A 24842-nucleotide genomic window follows, 5' to 3' on the forward strand; every position below is an offset into this window, starting at 1 on the left:
CTTTTTTTTTTTTTTTTTTTTTTAACGTGAGTGAAATTTTCTCATGATGTCTAAAATCCTACTCTGGTAACAAATAAACAGTAGGCTTCCTCAAACTGACATTGCATTCTATCACTGCTGTAACACAGTATCACCAAAGTCGTGGCTTGAAACAACACAAATTTGTTATCTTACAGTTTTGTACATCAAGAATCTGACTTAGTTCTCACTTGGCTGAAATCAGGGTATGAGCAGGGCTGTTTCCCTTTCTGGGGTTCTGGAAGAGAACCCATTTGCTCGTCTTTTCCAGCTTCCTGAGGTCACCTACGTTCCCCGGCTCGTGGTACCCTTCCTCCATCTTCAAAGTCAGCATCATAGCGTCTCTCTGACCCTGCCTATCTCACATCTCTCCCTGAGCACAGCCTGGAAAAATTCTCCACTTGTAAGAGTCCATGTAAATAAATGGGGCCCACCTGAAAAGCCAGTAGAATCTCCCCATTTATAGGTCCTTAACTTAATTGCCTCCACAAAACCCATTTTGTCATGTAAAGTGACACATGCAGAGGTGCTGGGAATTAGGATATGGGAATTTCTGGAGGACATTCTTCTGGCAACCAAAGCTGTGTGGAAAAGACCCAGCAGGGTGACAAGTAAAACCTGCCTCTGTCATGTGTGGCATTTATTCATTTATGGAGAGTTAGCTGGCTTATTGATCAAGGGCACAGAGTTTGGAGTCAGGCGTATCTGAATTCAAACTTGCCTGCCATATCCATTCATTCAACACATATTTACTGATCATCTACTAATGCCAAGCTTTGTTCAGCTCACTGGGGGTGTAGCAGTGAATAAGACAAACTTGCTACCATGAGGTATTTAAATTGTCGTAGGGGAGGTAGCCAGTATATAAATAAATAAATATATGGGGCACTTCAGTGGCTCAGTCAATTAAGCGGCTGCCTTTGGATCAGGTCATGATCTCAGTGTCCTGGGATCAAGCCCCAAGTCAGATTCCCTGCACAGTAGGGAGCCTGCTCCTTTCTCTTCCTTTGGCTGCCACTCTGCCTGCCTGTTGAGCTCTGTCAAATAAATAAATAAAATCTTTAAAAAGTAAAAGAAAGAAAAGAAATATATCATGTGATGTCAAATAGTGATACTACGAAGGTAAATGGTAATTCAGGCTTACTCTGCTCGTGTATAAAAATTACTTACCGACTGTATCCTTCTGTCCATTCATTCATTTGAATTACACTAAGACTTTTCTTTGAGTCACTGATTGTGTATAAGGAATTAGAAAAGAGTTTTAGTATACATTTTACTTTTTTATATTCAACATGAACCTGGGAGATGATTGTTCATGAAAAATCATCGTTTGACTTTGTTGATGAAAAAACTGAGGGTCAAAAAAGCTAAGTGACTTTTTATCATGTGGTAGAGCAATGCAATGAGTCAAGCTTGAAGTGTGTTTGTTTTAATTCTGTTTATTCTCTACCTAAGCAAGGACTGACCCCCTTGTAGATTATAGACTGGAGAGGAGAGCCTGGGTGGGCATTTGAAATGCTTTATTTTCCTTCAAACCTGATATGATTTCTTTGAGCTTCCCCTAATTTCTGTTTGATCATTATGTGACTATTCTATCTTGGATCAATCATTTAAATCTGTGTTTACACAGACCCGGGAAAAGGGAAGAGTAAGACAATTACCCATGCCTTGGAACTAATCTAAACAGCCTATTCAGGGCTTCAGCTCATCCTCTATTATTCCATTCTCTCTGCTTAGATACAGCTGCTGAGTACACACAGATTGGGTGAAATGAGGGAGAGGAGAGAAATGAGAGACTGCACAACACCAGGGCCTTTCAACAAGGTGTTTTGCTGTTGATGTCATTGATGATGGTGGTGGTGGTGGTGGGCATACTTTGGGAGGCGAGTATTTTCTCCTCTTGGTTAATTAGATGTGCTTATGAGCTACATACATGTATTACTTGAACACATTTGCCATAACTATTTTTTTTAAGATTTTATTTATTTATTTGACAGACAGAGATTACAAGTAGGCAGAGAGGCAGGCAGAGAGAGAGGAGGAAGCAGGCTCCCTGCTGAGCAGAAAGCCCGATGCGGGGCTCGATCCCAGGACCCAGGGATCATGACCTGAGCCGAAGGCAGAGGACTTTACCACTGAGCCACCCAGGCGCCCCTGCCATAACTATTTTTGAAAGAACTTGGGTATAAATGCATTCTCAATATCTCCTTTACAGAGGAAAGCATTTAGTCTCCAACTGGCTTCTTTCTTTAAGATATCTCCCTCCTATAATCTGATTTTATATATGCATATATAAAATATGTCATAACATGACATAACGTAATGTAACATAATTGTGAACTTTCTACCCTTACCACCCTCAGCAGAGTTCCTTTTGCCAGGTCTGGTTGTGAGCGCCAGGACCAATTCTGCAGTGGAGAGTTAATGAACCCACAGCAGTGAAAAACATGTCTCAGCATCAAGTCCACTTCTATGTCATTTCTGTTCTAACTTCTGCCCGGCTCTCGGTGGAGAAGCACTGGGATGCTTCTCTCACACGGTCCAGCTGTACTATTCTCCCTTGTCTGTCACCGCCCTACTGGGAGGCCTGCGTGCCTGCCCTCCGCACTTCTCTTATGCCTCAGTTGCTCTAGAACTTGGCCTGTGCTTTGACTTGCTTCCAGACACTAGCCCAGTCCCACAGGGTGAACCCTCCTATCTACTGCCAGGCCATATTCCAGTTCTCATTTTAGCCTCCTAAACTCCATGAAATTCCTCTTTCTAGATCTTTCTGAATCATAGTGAGTTTGCTTTCTGTTCTCGTTTGTTAACACCATATCCTCTCTTCCTACTTGGAGCTTATTTCATTTCATCTCATATAGCTGGGTTTGGCCCAAACACCCCATCCCACTGTCCCTGAGCTTCCATTTGAACACCAGCTGGGCCTTTTGCTTTTAGAATCCTAAGATTCCACCACTAATGATGCAGTGTTCTTGCTTAAAATCTATAGACGTCTGGGCCAAATTCTCCGTGCTTCCAACAAGCTGGAGGAACCGGAAGAACCAAACCATGTCCTATATCTTTTCTTCTAGTTTTGAGTCTTTGCCCCTCCCAATTAACCACCCTTCCCTTTCAACGTCTGTCCCTAGAAGTGCTTCAAGGCAAATTCCAGAAAGTGCAAAGATTATAAATTAATAAACCACGGCAATACTTTAAAATGATTTTTTTTTCTTGAAGTGTTAACATGAGAAAATAAAACGGGAAAGGGGGGGTTGGGTAACTAATCCAACAGTGACAGAACAGGATTCTGAACACAATATCCTCCTAAATGACACACAGAAGGAGTTGGAGCTTTGTAATACCTTTTATATTGCTGCCTGCCATCTGGTCAGCAATTCTTAAGCCTAAAATATTCAGGTAAGCTCTATTTTCCCAAATAGAGTGGTGTTATGGGGATTTCAGCAGCCACTTGTCTTTTTAAATATCATATTTCACTGTTTTCCAGAACAAAACAAACCACGTTAGCAGGATATTTGCATAGCATGCAGAGTTATGTCAGAGCATAACTGGGGAACTCTAGGCGGTGTCTCCGTGCAGAGAAGACTCCTGCATGAAACAAGGTGTTCTGTCTGCTGTCTGAGCCAAGAGTTCAAGTCGAGGATTCTCGTCTGACATGGCTTGACTCATTCACCTGAATCCTGGCTAAAAAGAGTCTTCTCAGGGGAGAATGACTTTTGGACATTCAGCAGGAACATTAGGAATGAAGTCAGCTCCCTTGTTATAGAGAAGGCCCACTGACAGAGTGTGGGGCCCCAGGCAAACCATTCCTACTTTTTTTTTTCTTTTTAATTCTAAGACTGCTTATTGATTATTTTGCCATTCTCTTAGAAGTGGTGAAGGGAATAGATAGGTCACATATAATCTGACATTACATTTTTGAAGTATAATTTGCTTTGAGGTATCAGTTCTTTCAATTACCTAGATTTTTTAAATTCAGGGAAAATGCCTTTTAAATGAAATTCGGAATGCAGGGATGATGAACTCATAGAATGATATATGCTTATAGATAGATTTAAACTATGTGATCCAGGTGTCCAAGGAGATAGATTTATTTCTTCCTCCACACATGTATGCAAATATATGTTCAATACATGGTTATAGGCATACATTACTCGCCAGGTGCAATACTAAAGTGATAAAACACAGATATGGATAAGCTATAGCTCCAGTTCCACAAAAGTTTGTAAAACAAAGTTAACGTGAACAAGAGCTAAATTTGAGTTTCATCTTTGAGACTCCTTTCCCTTCACCATTCATGTTCTTTCTCTATGGTTTCATCCATTCTCATGCCTCTAGACAATTTCTAGGTGCTAACTTTTTCACAGTTTATATTTCTGATTCATTCCTCTCTCTTGGATTCTAGACACATTCATTAAACCGCCTAAATCATGTGTCCATATGGATGTTCCAGAAGTACCTCAAACTCATCATGGCCCATAGTGAAACCCTCACTGCCCTCCCACACCTGCCCTACCACCTGACTTCCCCATGGAGTGACCACCATTATATTTGATACTCTATATCTCATTGATTGATAATCTTGTAGATTCTGCTACCTTCCTACTGATCTCCATTTCCACAGCTTTGCTTGATTTTTCTTTTTGAGATTAAGTTAGACAAACAGAAAAGTTACAAAAGTAGTATAGAGGGTCCCAAATACCCTTTACCTAGTTGCACTTTATGTGAACATTCTGCATAATCACAGAGTAATTATCAAACTAAGAAATTAACTTTGGTACAATTCTATTAACTAATATACAGAACATATGCAGATTTCACCAATTTCCCTGCTGTTGTCATTTTCCTGTTCCAGGGTGCAATCCAGGATCCTATGCATTTGGTTATCGTATCTTCTTAATCTCCTCCAGCCTGTGATAGTTTCTGTCTTTCCTTGTTTTTTGTAACATCAACACTTTCAAAGAGCATCATGACTTTGTATAATATCCCACAAATTAGGCTTTGCTGATACTTTCTCATGATTAGTATGAGGTTGTGAATTACTGGGAAAGTTGCCACAGCACTTATGCACTGCTCATGGTCCACAATATCAGTAGGTACATGATATTGATATAACATCACTCATTAATGGTGTTATCCCTGGGGGTGTTAAGGTAGTATCAGCCAGAAATCTCCAGGATAAAGTTGTTTTGTTCCCTTTGTAAATATTTGGGGGGAGAACTATCTCCTGTTTCTGCTTAAACTTTTACCCATTAATTTTAGCATTGATTGGTGGTTCTTGTGGATGCAATTATTACTGTGGGCTTTTAATGTTGACTTCCTGTTTCTCTCATTTATTTTCTACATTTATTCATTGGAATCCTTCTGCAGGAAAGAGTGGTCTCTTCCTCCATTTATGTATATATTCAGTTAGTTATTTATATCAATAGACACTCAAGGATATTTATTTTATTCTTTATTATTTATTTTGTTTCTCAAGTTGTTCCAACTTTAGTCATTGGGAGTGCTATCAAGTTGGCTGCTGTAACTTTTCAATATGGACACATTACTTTCTCTCCTTTTAAGTACTTTCTTACTTTCTGGCACCAGAAAATGCTACAGTGTTGTCTTATATTTTCTCTTCCCTCTCCTTGGACTCTACCATTTCTCTAAGGAACACTAGTTACTTTTTACTGGACAATGGTATTTAGAAACCAAGGTCTCAGCACTGAGTGTTCTTGTTGAGGCTGTGGGGTGACTGCATGGAGTCTGTCTCAGCGGACAGGGCTGAGGAATATAGGAATGTATAGTAACTCATGCATAAACAAAGCCCCTGCCTCCATCTGCCTCTCTATGTATCTATAGAAATATTTAAATTCCCTGACTCCACATTGATACCTCTAACTCTAATGAACACCACAGGGTTTGTCTTGGCCTTTTTCTTTCCTTATTTGAAACTTCTTTCTCCAACAGTGAGAAACCTGGCTCTCATTATCTATAATATATTGGCTTGTTTAACCCTAGTATGCAAATAAAATTGTTTCAGAATTGCTAATCCATGCCCTATGAGAAAAAAAAAATGGCAACTAGTGTACAATGTTTGGTTTGGGTTCTTTTGTTTTTATTCTTACAATAGTTTACTGCCTAAATTAAGCTTTCCTCATTTCTCTGAGGCTAGCCCACTGGAACTGGAATTCCTAGTGAGTTTTTTCCATCTCTGATCCATTCTTCACCAGGCAATCAGATTGATTCAGCTAAAATAAAAATCAGATTAACTTACTCTGGTGCTTAAAATTTTCCAATATCTCCCTTTAGCCCATAAGATAAAGGCTCAAGTTTTTGGTATTGCATATAAAGCCCTTCCCAATATGGTTCTTATCTTATCATTTGATTATTAGTTCTCTAGTTCCTTGCACTGAACCTGATTCAAAACTCCCTATATGTTCATTGACTGAAAAAAAAAAAAAGTCAAGTCTTTTGATTAATAAAAATGCTCTGAGAGCAATAAGTCCATGATAGTTTTCCTGGGAGGTAAAATAAAAAAGGAAGCTTGGAAATGAGTGAAGAGAGAAATAAGATGGTGGACCCAGTACATTAGAAAGGTCATCTCCTTCAGCCCTCTTGGTCACTCTGAATGTGGCACAGTTAATGGTGCAGGTACCAGGAGCAAAACAATCCCAGTTTGCCACTTGCTAACCACATCTGAAACAAAACTTGTTGCTATTGCCCTAACACCATGCTCTTTTCCTCAGAAAGGGTTGACATGGAGGATCAGAGGAAGTGACATTTGACATGAATCAGGGAGGAAAGCAAAGCATTCATCCTAGGCATGTGAGCAGCCAAAAGAAACGCTCTGGAAAGAGTAAAGAGATTACCTAAAATAATAAACTATCCATTTCAGTCTTCTCCCTGGCTACTCTTTTATGTATGCATTACACACATACATACTCTGGGTAGAGGCTTTGCAATATAATGTAGTGGAAAGGATATAGAAATCAAAATCAGAAGTTTCATTCTGTACCACTGACTAGTTGTGTAATCTCAATCATGCAATCTCATCTCCTTGAATCTCAAATTCTTCCTATCTGAAACCCTAGAAGTTGAATTTATGGCCTTACCTTCACTTTGCTTTTAGAATATTACTTGTTCCTCTAGCCTTTTTTTTTGTTTTGTTTTGTCTTGTTTTGTTTTAACAGAGAGAGAGAGAGAGAGAAAGAGAGAGGTCACAAGTAGGCAGAGAGGTAGGCAGAGAGAGAGGGGGAATCAGGTTCCCAGAGAGTCTGATTCAGGGCTCGATCCCAGGACCCTGAGATCATGACCTGAGCCAAAGGCAGAGGCTTAACCCACTGAGCGACCCAAGTGCACCCCCATTACCCTGGTCTTAACTACCTGTGCTCATCCTACTTTGCTGCCTCTGATACTCATGAATCTTTACTTGCAAAATGGACTTATAAATGTTGTGAGAAGCTGTGCCTGTGAATTTGAAAGATGGAGGAGGTAAAGGACTGTGGCATGAGATAGGGGGCTGCAGAGCTGTGGCCACTAGGTGACCATGACCAACTGCCCCCAGCTTCAAGTCTATATCATTCCTAAGCTATAAAGTGTTCTTAAACATTTCCCAATGTGCCCACTGTATGGGTGATGCAGGGTTGTCCATGGACCACAAAAATACTGCCTCAAAGTTGACCAGACAATTTTGCATTACAGGACAGCCTATTACATAGCCAGCTGTATGTGTCCCTATTAAGGATAAAACCAGAAGAAATGGAGTGAAATTGTGGCATGCTAACCATGAAATTTATGCTAACCATGAAGAGAAGTCCCGATGTCAGGCAAATCACGTGCAAGCATCCAGTTGTAGAATGTCCTTCCCTTTTATCCCTTTCACAGTTATCTGAACGGCTAAGAGGAAGATGGACCAGGTCACCCCCTTAAGATTTTTCTACAGTTATGTAACATTTGCATTTTTGCCATTGTGTGTTAATAAAATGTCTTAACAACTTTTACAGAGGATTGGGGACTACAGTTCACATGCATACATGCACTGCTGCTTCTGATAAACTGTTGTATATGTTCAACTCACATTTCATAGCAATTCCACGACAAGAAATTGTCCCTTGTAAATTGAAGTCAAAGTCAGCTTTGGACTAACTGAATCAAATTGTCATTCAAACTTAAGCATCATCGTCATTTTCTTAAAATAATGACGTACAGTTATGCAATTGTCATTGTTTTTGGTATTTTGCATTGCTTCTCTTTTATTTAGATCATGAAACTTCTGAAATATTTCACTGTGGTATTCATAGCTTTCCTAGCATACTCAGACATACGGATGCCTGTTTTATTGACTTGTAGTACAGTCTGCAAATAAACACACAGGCATGATTTTAGCACCAAAAGTAGACCGCCTCTGGATTACTCCACTGCTCTATGCCAGTGAAGGCTGTGAACGGCTACACTACTGTGCTGCCAATTCAGTTATGTTGCAGTATTTAAGAGAGTGGAAAAATACTACTAATGGTGATACGATTTAAAGCACCTTTTCAGCTCTAAATGGCTCTTCAGGCAATGCACCGATGCTCTTTCAGTTGAAACGAAGATGTGAAGGTCCTTATTATTTAAGACTTTTAAATAAGCCAGATTTACCAATGTCAAATTACTGGTGAGTCATTTGACCCCATATTTATTTCTAATTTCCACAAGCTGTTGGTAAGAGCTGCCATAAATCAGGTTGCCATTGATCTTGGCTCCTGCTCATGTAATTCTAAGATGAACTGCTTATGATGAACAGAAAAAGACTGCCACTTTCAAGAGAAGGCCTGCAGTAGGAGTCCCCAGGATGTCCTGTGGACATGAGTGGGTGCCCGTCATGCAGAGAATAGAGGAGGTAGCCACCCATGCACTTACGTGGGGTGGAGGGGGATCACGAGGTGAACGTATACATTAGGAAATCTGAGTGTGGAGAGCAGTGAAATTTGGCCTTAGAGGAGGCATTAGGGAAAATGATAAGCATGGCTATAATAGATAATCACTTAAAACTATTGATTTAATTAAATGTAACTACATATCCATGTGCAGGGCACTTAAATGATTCTCATAGTCAGACCTCCTATATGTCATGGGATTTCTATTTGAGATCGCTGCCTACTTAGCCAAAGGGAAGGCTCTTCTATCCCCACAGGCTTTGCCTATTTTGACCCGCAATGGAAGTGCATCTGAGCCAGTCATCCTTTTCTGAATTTGGCATCCTTGGGTGGCTGTGGTTGTCCTTGAAGGGGAGTACAGGGGAGCCCATAGTCTGGAGAACACTATAATAATAAGCTTTCCTTGAGTTCTGCTAAGACAGTCACTGTGCTCCTTGCTTCATGGCTTTCACCAAATCCTCATAGCCCCTCTGTGAGGTATATCTGAGAAGAATGAAGACTTTTCTCTTTCAACAGGAACAGGAGAAAGAATGATTGTGATAAGGAAAAACAGAATCAGGAGTCAGACTCTGCTTATTACTCTGTGCATAAAAAATTACAGGGGGAGGGAGCTGGGTCACTTACCACTTACTCCTTCTGAGCCATAGAGAATTGAGGCAGTGTCTGCTTGGCAATTTTTAGCCTTTATCTTGGTGCAGGTGGGTCTCCTTATGCTGAAGACAGAGCTCAGGATATTTGGCTAGAAAGCAAATTGCCATAAGTGAATGCTATTTCCTATTAATTTCCATTACATAATTTGAGATCCATTTTGTTTAGGAAAAACTCCTCAATGATATTTTTGATAAGGAAGGATTTAGGTGTTGGTAAGCTGTATGCTCCAGGATATTTATTCGTCATTCCCTTTCCATGGCAACTTGTGTGGCCCTTAATCAATTCTACTCTCGGGCTCAGGGATTTTAGGTGGCCTTGCCTCATCTCAGCCTAAATGCTTGGAGAACCCCAAGTTTTAACACTTCTGCTTTCAAGAAAGCCTCGGCTAAATAAGTGGTTCTAGAATCCAAGTGCAAGCTGTGGAACTTGAGGTGTGTACGTTCGTTCTCTGGGCGTTGTTTCTGCATCTGGAGAATGGAAGTCATCCCAGTTCACAGTCGATGGCCTCTTGTAAAGTGCTTAGTCTACTACTTTCTTTTTGCTGAGTTTATTCTGTTAATTTTGTGGTCTGTCAGGTCTTTGATATTCTTCAGAGGAAAGGGGCCAGAAAACAGAGTTCCGTAAATATCACTTGTTATTGTTCAAGTACTCTGCTTCCTTCCTCTTGTTGTCTTACTGATTAAGGGGCTGGATTGTAGTGAATATAAGCTCCACTTCACAACAGGAATTTGCTGTGTTCCTGAGTCTATACGTGGTATACCTGTGGTTTGCAGAATCACACCTCACTTGTGGACTCAGCCATCTGCACACTGTGCTTCTTTGTGTGAACATCTCTAATTTTCAAAGAGATATGTAAACTAGAAATGACAGTACTCAAACATATCAACTCTATCAGTGAAAAATTTTATACATAAAACTGACTGAGAAAGAGTTGTCTCCATACTAAGTCTTTCAGTTACTTTTTAAAGCTTCAATCTACAACCAAGAACATAGGATGAGAGCAATACAGTTTTTAGTCTCCCGCTGTTCCCTCTGGTTAAAAGGTAGCACAAAGAAACTTGCCCTAAGCATTATTTTCTTTGGTGACTCTATTCTGCAACTTTTCTCCATCTCAACAGTGTTCTGTTCTTTTCTTTCTTTCTTCCTTCTTTCCTTCCTTCCTTCCTTTCTTCCTGGCTTTTGCATATTTTCTAGACTTTTCTGAGTATTTCAATCTGCTCTCTGACCAATAATTTATGCTAAACTGTGAATGACTGGTGTTAGTTTATAGGTAACATGCCATCAATAACAGATCAAGGTCAATCTTGGAAAACAAATGGTAGCACATTTCCTAACAGCTTCATTCAATACCACACAGGATTCAAATATCCGTTGTGATGCAAGTTATTAATAGGATCCAGGTGTTCATTGTTTTCTTACTAGACTTTCTAGCACTATTATTTAGTAAAACACTAAAGAACCAACAGGCTGACTGCAATAAATAGCAGACTCAGCAATCAACAATCATGAAACCACCCAGCTTATCATTTGTATTCTGTTATGCAGTAGGTAGTTGAAGGTGGAGACCATGTGATAAGGCACATTTTTGTTAGAGTTTTCTCTTCTCGTGCCATATGTATGATTGCCTCCTGGTAACAAAATTGGTTCTACAAGCTTAAATACTTTCCAAGTGCCGCTTTCCCCTTATGCCAACTTCCATTTCTGTGTCTTAATTGTCTTTCCTGTGCACCGGAGGCCCTCACATTTCCTTCCTTTGCTCCAACTTCATTATCCAAAAACAGACATCAATGTATTTACTTTTGGGTTGCATTTTCTTCTTTTTTTTCTTCTGTTAACTTCTAAATATTTGCTTATTTGCAAATGCTTCATAACCAAAATCAGGCCAAGTCACGAAATATTTAGGTATCTCCAATAGTTTATCAATAACCAAACACACTCCTTTCATGAGAGGTGTTATTCAGTGGAAGAGCTGGAAATTCTAGTACATTGGCAAATTATCTAATCATTCCTAAGCTGCTTATGGTTCAGTAGTATTAGAGACAGAAAGCGCTTTAGGTGATCTTTCCTAATTAAATTTATTTAAGTGAATTTTTATTGCTCCATTCCAATGTGTAACATCGAATCCCTTCAACTCATGAGAATATCATCTAATCAGCTCAATTCACAAGAATTTAGATTCAGAGAATAGGTTGAAATTTTCTTATTATTCCAAGGACTAGAGAGTAAGGAGCTCTACATTCCATGGAATTTCAGAAATATTATAACACATATTTTAAACCAGATGTAACAGTTAATATTGAGTAAGACAAAGGTGACACGTTATGTTCTTTTCATATGACTTGTGAAATTCTTGCCATATACTGTTTACCTGGATTAACCTGGCATATTGTTCTACCTTGCACTTTTTAATACCTACGTGAATCCTGCACTGTGTTCAAACTCCAGCAAGAGGCCTGACTTTTTATGCAGCTATTAATAATTATCTTAGCACACAGTGGACTGTCCCTTCTCTTAATGTTTCTGGTACTTATTGTCAATGTCATATAATTTAACACAATAAAGCCTTGCATTGCCCTTTGATTGGTTATATTCTTCCTCATCCTTCCAAACCTTCCATGTCCCCAACAAACTTGTATATGGATCTAAAGCTGTAGAATAGATTTTGTGCTTTTTTGTTTTGTTCCAGTGCTTCGTATATAATGATTTATACTCAGGCATATTTATTGCTTGATTCATGTAACTGCTGGCTATTTTATTGGCTCGAATTATATTAACTTATATTTTTTAAAAAATGCATACTCATGCTCTTTCATATATACTCAGTGCCCAGATTAAATTACTTCCTGATTGATTCCCCCCCCCCCCCACACACATATAAATATACACAAACAAGCAGATATTTACTCTGAGGGAGTTCATATACCTTATCTTAGCAGTGTGTCAGGGATCATTTTAAATAGACCTACCAACTTCCCTCTTCCATTCTCATCAAATAAGTTTATGTACGTATTTCCTCTGACATAAACCCACAAGAGACTTAAACCCACATTTACGTAAACATCTGGAACAGGCCGTTTTTACCTACTAAAACTGTTACCAATTTTGAAAATCTAGTCTGGGATTAAGACCTTTATTCCTCTTCAGAACAAACCTCAGGTTTTGAGTGAGGCCAACTTGAAAACCTCATCTTTAAGCGACAAATCTCTCTGAGCATGTTCTCTACTTCAGTCAACCAAAATAGGTCCCCGTTTCTAAAATTTGTATAGAAAAGAAAGCTTGTGAGCAAATGATTTCTAAAATGACAGAGCATTTTTCTTCTTTACTCCAAAAACTATACCCTGCTTGCTTACACTCTGCATGACATTGTGCTATGCGTACTGAGCATGCCACAAAAAAAGACTAAAACACGGCCTGTATCCGGGGTGATCATACAATTTACCTCCAAACTAGGACAGTTGGGAGAGTGAAAGGGGGGCTCTTATAATTACACCAAGATGATAGGCAAAAACTGGGGCTGTCCCGGGAGAATCTGCTCTGTGGTCACCTGACATTCTGTTTAATTTCTTACAACTGCTGTAACAAATTATCATAAACCTGGTGGGTTGAAACAATAGAAATTTATTCTTTTACAATTCCAGAGAAGAGAAGTCCAAGATCAGTAATGCTGAGCTGAGATCTTTGTATCGACGGGGCTGTGGTCTCCAGACACTACAGGGGAGGGTCTGTCTGTTGCCTCTTCTAGCTTCTGGTGACTGCCAGCATCCCAGGGCTTGTGACTATATCGTTCCACTCTCTGCCTCTGTGGTCACACAGTTCTTCCCCTTCCATCTTTAGGAAATCTCCCTGTGTCTCCCTCTTAGAAGGAAACTTGGGACGGCATTTAAGGCCCACTAGGATAATTCCAGATCACTACTCCTCAAAATCCCTATCTTAATCATATCTGTGGAGACCCTCTTTTGCTCATATAAGACATGCTTATAAATTGCAGGGATTAGGACCTGACATCTTTGGAAGCCATTTGTCTACTTACCACAACATCCCTGCCCCTAACGTGTTTCTGGTGTCACCAAGAGTAAAGCTACACACGTAAAGAATTAGAAAACATTTCAGGGAGTATTCATGACTTGATACCACATGAATGGTGTGGACGGGATTGTGCTGTAGAAGAAACAGAAATGGGTAGTCTTACCCTTAAAGAATAGACAGAATTTGCAAAGATGTGGGAGAAAAATGGCAGACAGCCTGAGCAGTAGATTGGGGGCAGGGATGAGCAGAGGGGTTTGGGAGATATGCCTTAAAAGCAGAGGTCATGTTAGGAGCATTGGAATTAAGCTGGAGAGTGAGCCTGACAGCCTATGCCAAGCAAGTCCCCCACATCCTCCTACCTTATTTATTCTAGCACTCGTTTCCAGCCTCCCAGTCAGCTCATCCTCTTTAAATCTCCATGATTCATCTCTTCTTTCCTCTTTCAGAATTTTTGTAACTTTTCTTCTACATCCTGAGTTCACTCACCCTGTCCTGCCTGCCAGGATGATTTCTATGCCTTAGCCCCACTGTTCTTATTACTTTGCTCTGTAAACCTTTTATACAAGATTGGGCCATGCCACGTGTGTCTTGGTCTCTCCAGTACTTAATTAGCACAGGGCGTAATTTAGAGGAGGTTCTCAGTGAATGCTTTTTGAGCGAATAGATATAAAGAGTCATACCAAGGACCCTGGGACTCCTTTGAATGTCTTCAGTTAATTAATATTATTAATTATGTTAATAATAATTATTAATATTATTAATGTAATAGCAGTGGTGGTAGTACTTGTTGTCAGGAAGTTATCCCTTTTCTCTTCCACCAAAAATGAGTTTGGAACTCTTTAGGCCCCATCTGGGTCACCCTTAATCTACTTAGAGGCAAATATCAAATCATCCTTCTTAGAAGCTATGTACAGTATGTTCTTTCTAAAGATACCTGGAGGTGATGCAGATGATTTACTTTTGCCAATTTCAAGTATGTGTTATCTCACTTCCTTCTTCATCTTACCCACTTTCATAATCTACACATTTTCTCTTGCTCTACCTTCAGGCAGTTAGGAAATAAGTGATTGGTCACCTGTTCTTGATAGCCCACAAATGATACTGGTTTCTGGTTACTGTAATTAAAGGTGACTTAAGTAGAAGAAATTAGGTATCTGCTCATTAATAAGCAAGGTTATGTTCATAAACTGCTTTGCTACCGTCAAGCTCCTAAATCCAACCCCAACAACTTTCCATTAAAGCAGGGGATTAACTATCGGTGCAGCACAATGGAAGGGACTAGAAGAACAGCTCTTTGGGTCCCAACAACAAATTACTTCTGAACCAAACCTCTGATTAATAGCTCCAGAGTTGCCTCTCTGCTTTGCATAATTAAGTTTCATGGAGTGTTACAATTAACAGCCTTGCCATCACCCAGGTAGAAACAGCTACCATTTATTTGGCCAGCAGCATCAAAAGTGCTGGGTGGTGAATAAGAAGCATTTATAAGGGGATTAGGTGCATTCTGGGTCATAAATTGAATAAGGCTATAATTACCGTCCAGTAAAAAAGCTACAAACATGATGATCCCATGATACTACCCCAAGGTCTCCTTTCATTTTTTTCCACTGATATGGGTCTGAGAAGTCCTGTCCCCAGTCAAATACTAGCTATGGTGCTGTGAAACTTGTAGATATGCATGAAGGTTGACAGCTTCCTCTCTGTAATCTGTCATGGCCTTTCTGAACCTCCAATGCATAGCTTGTTTTATACCATTTATTATGGCTGCATTTGTTATCACACAAGTAGTCAGACACGCACTGCAGATGTCGGGTAAGCTTTAGACTCTTGGAATGATCTGGGAAGAAAGCCAAGATGTCATTAGAAGTACTGGGATACAACAAAATGCTGAGTGCTTTGTTGGTTGTGAGCAGGCCAGGAATTAACCATTCATCAATGCCTGGGATTAAAGCATGACCAGAAAATATTACTTTTAGAGGGTTTTTTTTCTCCCCCCTGTAAAATGTCATTTCTCTGACAGAGTTACTCCTCTGACCAATGTTATTTAGACATTCGGGCAGATAGATCAGCAGCAGCCATCATAGGGATGATACCCTCTGTTCTAGTCAAGTTTTTCTTGAGTCAAAAGACTTGAAGGAATGAGTAATAACAACTAGTTTTCTGAGGTTTCCTCTGGTTGGGTAGTTTTTCTATGTTCTTAACTTGTACAAATGTATTCAATGAAGAACTTGTGGTACAATATTTAATTAGCTTTATCTCTTTCTGCCTCTCCTACTTCCTTATTCCTTTTACAATCCCTCTCCTCAGTTTCTCTCGCTCTCCTTCTCCATGTTCCTTCTTGGCTACCATTATATCACGTCTGAGATATGATCAAGAGTGAACAATGGGAAACTGGGAGAACCAGATTCAAGTCCTAGAACTGTTATTCTCCCTGAGTGTGACTTTAGGCAAATTCACTGATTATATGGGGTCCCAGATTACTTATTTCAAAAGAGGAGGAGAAGAAGAAGAAGGAGAGGGAGGATAAAGAGGAGGTGGAGAGATTACAGTACCTACAATAAAATGTTGCCATGAGAACCAAAAGATAGTATCTACTAAAGCCCGTTGTAAATTGTATAGAATTATACAAAAACCACTTGTTTTTGCTAACCTCCTAATAAATATTTTCAGGAATCTTTGCTAGGATTTAGAGCCAGGCATATTTGTGGGGGGCGGGGGGGAGACAGACCATGCTCTAGATAAATTGGGTGCCTCGTTATGCACTTACCAGGAGGAAAATGCTGCCATTCCTTGCTAAAAACCCATTTGTCTTGCAAATTTCTATAACGAACAGATTTTGGAATAAATACCATGTAATCTGTGATGACAGTTCTCTCATTTCTTTTTTATTAGTTCAATCTTCTCAGCATCTGAACCACATAGCTACAGAACCTCCATAATCATTAAGGCAGCTGGATCGTATGCATTTTCCCCCTTTTTTGGCACCTAACAGAGTCCCCAGCCAGTCTCTTGTTACTAGGCCCATGTTCTGGTTGCTAAATGCACCTGTATGAGAACACCAGATCGGAAAAGAAAAACAGTGAGCTGTATGGCCTTTGCAACAATATGCCATTTTCCCCCACTGACCTTTACCTGGATATATTTAAAACCTAAATTTTACTTGGAGTTTGTGGAGAACTTGAATTCCATTAAACAATAGATCATCTTAAAATAGATCATGTCTACAGAACATAATGTGGTTGTGGTAAACTCTAACCCTTCTTTTTCTCTATGCCTCTTCTCTTTTGTCTTTTCCTAGGTAAGTGATATTTGATTACTGTTTTGAGCTTCTTCAAGAGACAGCTCGGAGGCCTGCCCTGTTCTCAGTCCTTTTGGAAGGAAGTCTTTGGCCAGTTGCTATTTTTTCTGCTCAGTTGTTGCATTTCATCTCTTGGCTCCCACAGCATGGCAGGGCACATGGAGGTATGGATGTTCACTGTTAATGGGTTTGCATCTGTTCGTGGTAAAAGGAATGTGAGTGTTGGATCAGTGTCAATGATACAATTAAAAGAAATTACTAAGAATTGAATGCCAGAAGACAGTCATTTTACCTCTGCCCATCGACTGATTGTATGGATTCTTATGAATTCTATGTGAGTCTAACAATAAAAATAAACTCAGTGAAACATCTAAGTGAATTATAATAATTTCATTTCTTCTAAGGATCTCACAAATAATTTTTGCCTCTTTTTAAAAGGAGAAATCATGTTTAAATATATTTTGTTTATATACCAATTGGGTACATGCCTGAGTCTGAGAGAAGTTAATTAGTGCCTTATCCCCAGATGAGGCCATCCAGTATGCTTGGACATAATGATTGAAATCATTAGGAAAATACAAGTACAGAAGGATGGATGATTCAATCCCGAGGAGTAGGATTATGTGTATTCTTTATGGCTGTAACTTTGAGCACATTGAGGCATTGTCCCATAAAATTTACCGCGGAACTGTTCTATCAACTCTCGGATCAGAATCTGTAATGGAATTGCCGAGAGGACCATCAGATTCATGAATCTCACCCCACAGCACCTGGAGAGTGTCTTCTAATTCAGGTGGTTGTGGAACTCAAAGCTGAAGTAAGTGACAATGATGGATATCTGTAGCAAGAGCAAATGATGATGGTATAATAAACAGTTAACGGCAGACCTCCATCTAGACAAAACACAGATGTGATTATGATGCAGTGTGAGTATTTTTACTAGAAAACTCCTCCATCTGCTAAGTTGATGGAAACTTTAACCGGGTGTGGCTAAAGGAAATTTCTCACTCTGATTCAAATGAAAGACATATTCTTCCTTCATCACTGTGATTCTGGGTCATTCACTGACACTTAACTTACATTCTGTGATAGTTTATATTATTTCCTTTATTAGGCTAAATACATGGCACATGCCTGTCTACTTTACTTGTTAAAAGATAATTTTCAGGAAAGATAAAATGATGATTCACAAACAGATGAAAAATAAAGGATGTATCGTTAAGCTCATTATGAATGAGGAAACCAGGCAGATGGCATAGAGGTGCCAAAAGAGAAGCCGAAGAAGTACAAATGTATGTGGAATAAAGGGATATGGAAATCAATTTGCAAATGGACATGAAACTGGCTTTTTCCAAGGGAGGGGAGGAAGTCGATTGAACCTGCACAAGACAATTTATTTCCAAGTCTGCAGACAGAATTATCTTGCATTGCATCAGTTATTTATAACTTACAGAGTTGTAAAATAGCTCAAAATAAATGAAAAAGTGGACTGAGATAGCCAATAGGGTATGCTCTATACAATGTGCCATTTTCCATTTGACACCCTGTAATCTCATTTGCTTGTTTCAAATTCTCTTACGTACTCATGAACGTCAATTTTAAAGGAGGAACTCACTATCTACCGTATTTTCAGATTCCAGTGATCTATGTTCCTATTTTTTAAAGTTCAGGTCTGTGCCACATCTGGGACTTCGGGTAGCACAGCCGTCCTTTGATTCTGTAAACATCTCTGCTTTAGTTTTCTGGAATGCCTGGTTTTACTGCTGTTATAAAAGAAGTTCTTAGTATTTCACTGAAAACGTATAGATTCTCAAAAAAATGTTTGTTCAATGAACGAGAACTTTACGGCTACACATTAGCTAGATTTTCTTTATTCTTTAGTTATTTATTAAGTGTCATTATTAAAGTAACCCTCCAATGAAAAAAATTTGGATTTGAAAACTTACATTTGCAGTACCTTTGCCATGGTACCCATTTTGTCCCTGTTAAATCATCTTCCTAAGTAAAGTGGCATTTTGTAGCTCTCATGTCTATTTCATGTCAGTGAGATTATGATATGGCTATAGCATATTACCTTAGTTTTGATGGCTCGTTATCAAATGCGGATGTGCATCAAGGTGTCTCACTCACCAATGTGAGTCCACTTCCCCAAATGGGTACGAATGAGAGAGGAAAAAGGTTGTCCAAGTGGAAGAGAAGGCAAAGGCAGGCATTACAGAGGCACGGTAGGATGTCCCTATGGAGTAGCATTGTGATTTTAGCTCCCAATCTCATGCGTCAGGGGAGTCTGTGGGTTTGCTGAAGTCGGTGGGTGTGATTGCCTCCCAGCAGATGTGCACAAGTTGTTGCTATGCATGCCCATTTGCCTCTGCAGAACTCTACTTCACGCTGTTGTCGCTGATGAAAATCCTTCTCAGTGGGCTAAAGCTATGGTGCCACATGGACCCACAGTGATGACTTTTTCAGGAGAGGCGGTGCTTCCTTTCACCACTTCCCAGAAAATCATATCATTTTCACTGTTAGCAGCTCTCCCTGAGATTTCCCTAACTCCTCTCACATAGAAGATCCAGCTGTGCTGAGAGAAGTTTGAAAGTGAAAGACCTGTTTCAGTATTTTTCTTCCTCATAAACCATCTGGATGTTTTTTTTTTGTTTGTTTGTTTTTTTTGTTTTTTTTTTTTTAATAAAGAAGAAGCTCCCAAAGAAAGTAGACTCCTCAGCCAAGACATCCCACTGATTTGATCAAACTCTGATGGAAACCTATGTGCTACTGGAGTTACAGTGTAGATTCCACTTAGAGGGCTCGAGACCACTGCCGTGAAATATCTCAGGCTTTATTTGGAGTAAATTAGAACCACGTTTGACTTGACTAACTCAATATAGATGGTCATTGGTGCGATGGAGTCCAGAGCTCAGATCTGTTCACTCTATTATTTCTTTGATTTTCCACGGCACACGCAATGAGAAGGGTAGATTCTAAACATTTAATTTTTATTCTTTAGTAGAACCTCAACTTCAGGATGAGGATACCCATTAGCATGGAATCTATTCACTTTTCCTAATGGCTCATAGAATTCTGAGATAATCTGTTTTCTGGCTTTAAATTCTAAAGACCCAAATGTGTTTTGTAAGTAAACAAAAATATGATCTCACCCCCTAGGCACCCACAGAAGTCACAAGGGACATATGTCTCCAGGAAGATAGGAAGGGAGGTTGAGAGTAAAAATGCAAAGGATAAAGAGCTTGGGGTGTGTGGTGCCTGTCCATTGTGCAGGTCTGCTGGGCCTTCTCAGTCCTTGCTGCGTTCTCCCTTCCCCACTCCCATTCACAAACCTTCCCCAGATCTCAACACAACTGAGATTTCAAAAAGGACATCTCTCATATCGTGAGAGGCAGGATTATCAGGGTAGCTGTGGCTTATTAAGCTGTGCATATCTGTGTTCTCCGAATTCTTTATAAAGCAGTCATTGGAGCACATCTGAGAACCATCCCCTCCGTGGCTTCTCTTCTTTTCTTTTTAATTCTCTCAGTATCCTATCATACCCCTCCTCCTATCCTCTGGACTAGCCTGCAGTCCAGAGAAGAGCAGCCCCATGTGCGAATTTTAGTTGCAGATTGATTTCTAGAATCATGATGTGAAGCCACAAGCAATATGCCAGGTGGAGGGGAGTGTGATCTAGCTTCCTTATATAACCCTCTGCAGCTCAGTCACCGAATGTCACTATTTCTCAAGTCCACATATTATCTCACTCTAGCAGATGCAATAAGGCAGAAATGCGGGGTATTTGGAATGCAGTTTATTAAGACATATTTTGGAGCCAGTTGGAGGGGCGCTGGCTGGAAATGTTAATCACAGCAACCACCAACGTATTGACCTGCTTGCTGTTCTCCTCTGCCTTGGGGAATTGGAACAGGGCAGCCAGCCGCTATCATTCTAATTCAGGTTATGATTATGATTATGACTTCTTTCTGGCATATGTATCATATTGTATCTTTTTACTTATTGGACAAACAACAAAATAATATTGCAGAGATCACAGCATAGTCTCCGTGTTACAGTGGGGGAAAAAAGCGATTTCTGCAGGGAGGAAAGGGGCGATTTTTTGAACCTCTAGGAAATTTTTGGGGTGTTGGAAAGAATCTGAAAAGCCACAATCAAAAAAGCAATATTGCATCTATATCGCAATGAGCTTTTCTAGGAGCTGGAAATGGCATTATTACTCCTGGAGAAAAGAGCGCTCTTTTTTCCCCTCCCTTTTGATTTAGACTTCTGTGAGTCAAAGTGTTCTGGTGTTTTAATGGTCTGTTTTAAAGATGGAAAGGGCCCTTATGTGTCAGAACACAAGCCTGTCCCAGCCAGCACGGGGCTTTGTTTGATTATGAAGCTTGTTTGGGATAGATGATATTTTTATAGCTTCTGCTTTGCTTCACCGACGGCCATATTGATGTAGCTCTCCAGGACGGGCCTAATAAATAGTTTATAAAACTGTAAGGCCATTCTCTTGGGTAATCTACCACTGTGCCTTCCCAGACTGCAAAATCGCACATCCAGAGTGAGCTGGCTTCTCACACACAGCTGGCCTCAGGCCTTGGGGTGGGAGATTTCAGGGTGTGTGTGTGCATGTGTGTATTCTTCAAAAGAGCTGCCTGAACTTTCCTGTGAACATTTTAGGAGAGCAGTGGAGAGTGAAATGTTGAGATGGGGTGTTTCATTAATGTTGTTCAATCTGGTCTCAGATGTTGTGGCTGCTGGGAAAGCTGGGACCAGAAAAACTGTGGAAAACCCTTCCAAAGTGTTTTAAGCCTCTGTGATCTCACTATTTGTCAGAAAATCAAGAGGGAGCTGGGAGACGGTGGAAAGATGGTGAATTGGATCTCCCGGCACCTCAGGGTAGAGGTGGTCAGAGGTGAAGAAGCACACAGCCCCCTCTGGCCCCAGGCAGGACCTGCAACTCCTTTAAAGGAGATCAGCAGAGGCAAGCTCTCTCCCCAGGGAAGGAGAGGGACTGTGCCCCTGAGGGACCCCCTACTGCAGCAGCACCCTGACAGCCCGGGGAATGGGATGGGGGTGGGGTGGAGCTCACCAAAGCCACAGATGCCAGCGTGCTAGGATGGAGGAAGTGAAGGCTCTCTGCTGACATCATCAGCATCGGCAACAGGACAGCGACTGGGCCAGCAGTTCTGGCTGCCTCATCTATCTCCATCAATGGTCACGGTGTCATGAGTCTAGAGATGAGGAAGTCGTTCAGAGAGAGTTACAGAACAAACAGACAAACCAAGTCTGTGGAAGAACAAAACCTGAAAACTTGCCTCCCAGTGGTTCAGCTCCTAAGCGGCAGAGCCAGAAGTTGACCCTGGGTTTTGTCTGGCCACACGGCCTTGCATATTGAACTCTCCGTGGCACCCGTGATGCTCTTGTTCTGGGAAGTGGGAGATGTCATTTTTAAAACTTGGGGAAATGCCCTTGCCCAGAAATCCCCACTGCTCCAAATACCTGAGCATTTCAGGCTGATCTGTCTGAAAACATACCTCTAGTTTGAGGATTTCAGAATTATTAAAATTCAAGTGTCCCTGGGAGAGATAAAACGTAAGCCGCTATTTATTCTTGAAACTCCATTCCTCTGGCCTCGCCAGCACGGGGCTTAACGGAGCCACAATAATAGTCCAGACAAGTCTTTCTCAAGCTCGGCCCCCACCCACTCAGTGGGAATGGAAGCTCTTCTGAAGACCCTTCCAGGTAGTTCTGGGGACCCCAGGATGTTACGTATCTATCCCTGGAGGAGCTTCTTGCTTTTTTGTGTTGTCTGCTGTTTCCTGCTCTTCTTCTGTTGGCTGTGGTCACATCTCCTGGCACTCCCAGTCCTAAGCTAGCCACAGGTACCCACCCAGGGGTCTGTGTGCTGGTGGGGGCAGCTGCCTCTCACAAAGCTGGAGAAGCCTGACCCGCATGGCTGTGATTTGTCCCTACTCCGCTCGCACTAATACCTCTCATTACACAACCTCCAACTGCTGAGGTAACAGGCTCTTCCTTCCGGTGGTCCCTATGGGGTGGAGTGAACCAGCTCATTGAGTTTGTATTTGTTCCTCTATCGAAGTCAAACTCACCATAAGGCTCAGACACAGGCCATCAGGCCCTGGGAATCACCCGCACCATTTTCTGTCAAGGGTCGCCACCCTAATTCTGCATTCACTCATTCCTGTTGAACTCGGCTGAGCAACTCACCATCCCTCATTTGGTACCTGACTCTCAGAGTCTCCGGAAGGGCTCAGGTGTGCCTGAATGCAAGAATAAGTGCAGGATACCCTGGGAGGTAGAGCTTTGGGATGGCTTAGACAACAGGCTTTCCTGAGGCCTCCCTGGGTGAGGGGCCCCTTTCCAGGCGCAGCCTTTGTCACTGGAATGAATGAACGGAGAAGCTAAGAGTGAATTGTCTCAGTGAGTTGGAAAGGGAAGGCTCTGGAAGCTGGGTTCCTGGGGAAGGGGCTGTGGCTCTGTGTTTGCCTCGGGTCCCATCTTCCTCCGGGATACCTCCACTCTGCCGGAGGCACAGGCAGTGAGTGGTCAATGACCATCCCTGGGTCTGTGAAGACCCAGCGTTCTTCACAGGTAGTTGAGGTCCACAGGCTTCTGTGGACCCTGGGATTTTGGAATGACCAAGGAGGAGGAAGTAAGAATGTAAACCCTTGGCCAGGCTTGCCCAAGAACTATTTGACCTTAGTCAAGTAAGTTCAGCAAGACTACCACATAACTGCGAGTAAAGAATAACAATGCTCACCCTACTCACCAACATTCAAGTCATGGTAAAGGTATGTAAATAAATACTGCAAATTAAAATTGAATTAAATTGCCATCAAAATATAGAGGAGAAGAAAACCAGAACCATAAATATTTGTTTCTTCTCTCATGTGAAAGTTTTCTAAATCAGTATTTATCATCCAAAACAAACAAACAAGTAGTATCCACTTAATCCATTATTCATTAAACCCTCATTTCTACAAAAGCAAACACCATCTAGGAAAATTCTGGTCCTCGTTGTTTTTTATCAAAATTACCGTTATGGTGTCCTAGCTCATTCCCAGTGCCTTCAATATATTTCCCATGTGCCTGTGGGAATGCTCTTTCTTAACAATTCAACAAAAGCAAAGCAAATCATGATGGGCCCAGCACTATGTTAGGCCCGCTTGTGGGATGATATTGAGCTGAATCCTCTAAATTCAGGACAATTAAGGCTATGTGTGTCTTACTTTTTATCACCCCTTCAAACTTCCCAAGAGAAATAACCAAGGGGCAAGGCTAGGCAAATGCACTCAGTCCCAGCTTCTAGGAGTCTGGCCTAAGGCCCAAAGCAGCCGGTGTGCCTCGAGCTAGCCTGTCGAGAGCAGAGTGTCCACTCTGGCTGTTCATGAGAATCATCTGGGAGATTTGAAAATAAAAAACAAACAAACAAAAACAGTGGTTCTCAGGGCTCTTTCTCACAGGATTCTGATTTAATAGATCTGTGCTCAAGCCCGGGAAACAATGTTCTAAAAGTTCCCAGATGATTCTGACGTGCTGCCTGAGTTGAGAACTGTGGAGATGGGGGCTGATCCTCTGCATGGGCTGTATTCTGTATTCTGACCCCAAACAGTCTTCATTTCCCATTTCTCCCAGGCAGGCCCACAGCCAAGTCTGGCCCCTCTCTTTTAGGCACTTGGCTTGAGAGGTAGTAAGCACTTTGATAGGATGGAGATTGAGGAGCTTTAAGCCTCCCATCCTGTGGAATTTGCCCAGTGCTTAGGACAGGGCTTACAGCCGCTTGACCTTGGGGTGTCTCCTAGTGGGATAGCTCCCAGTAGGACTATTTCCAGGTGTCCATAACCCTCTCCAGCCTCTCAAAAACAAGAGCCTAGAGAAAGACAGAGAGAACAAGGAGCTAGGCCAGGAGCCCTCCAGAACCTTCTCTTCTTCCT

The sequence above is a fragment of the Martes martes genome, assembly GCF_963455335.1.
Source record: "Martes martes genome assembly, chromosome: 10".
Taxonomy (NCBI): Eukaryota; Metazoa; Chordata; class Mammalia; order Carnivora; family Mustelidae; genus Martes; species Martes martes.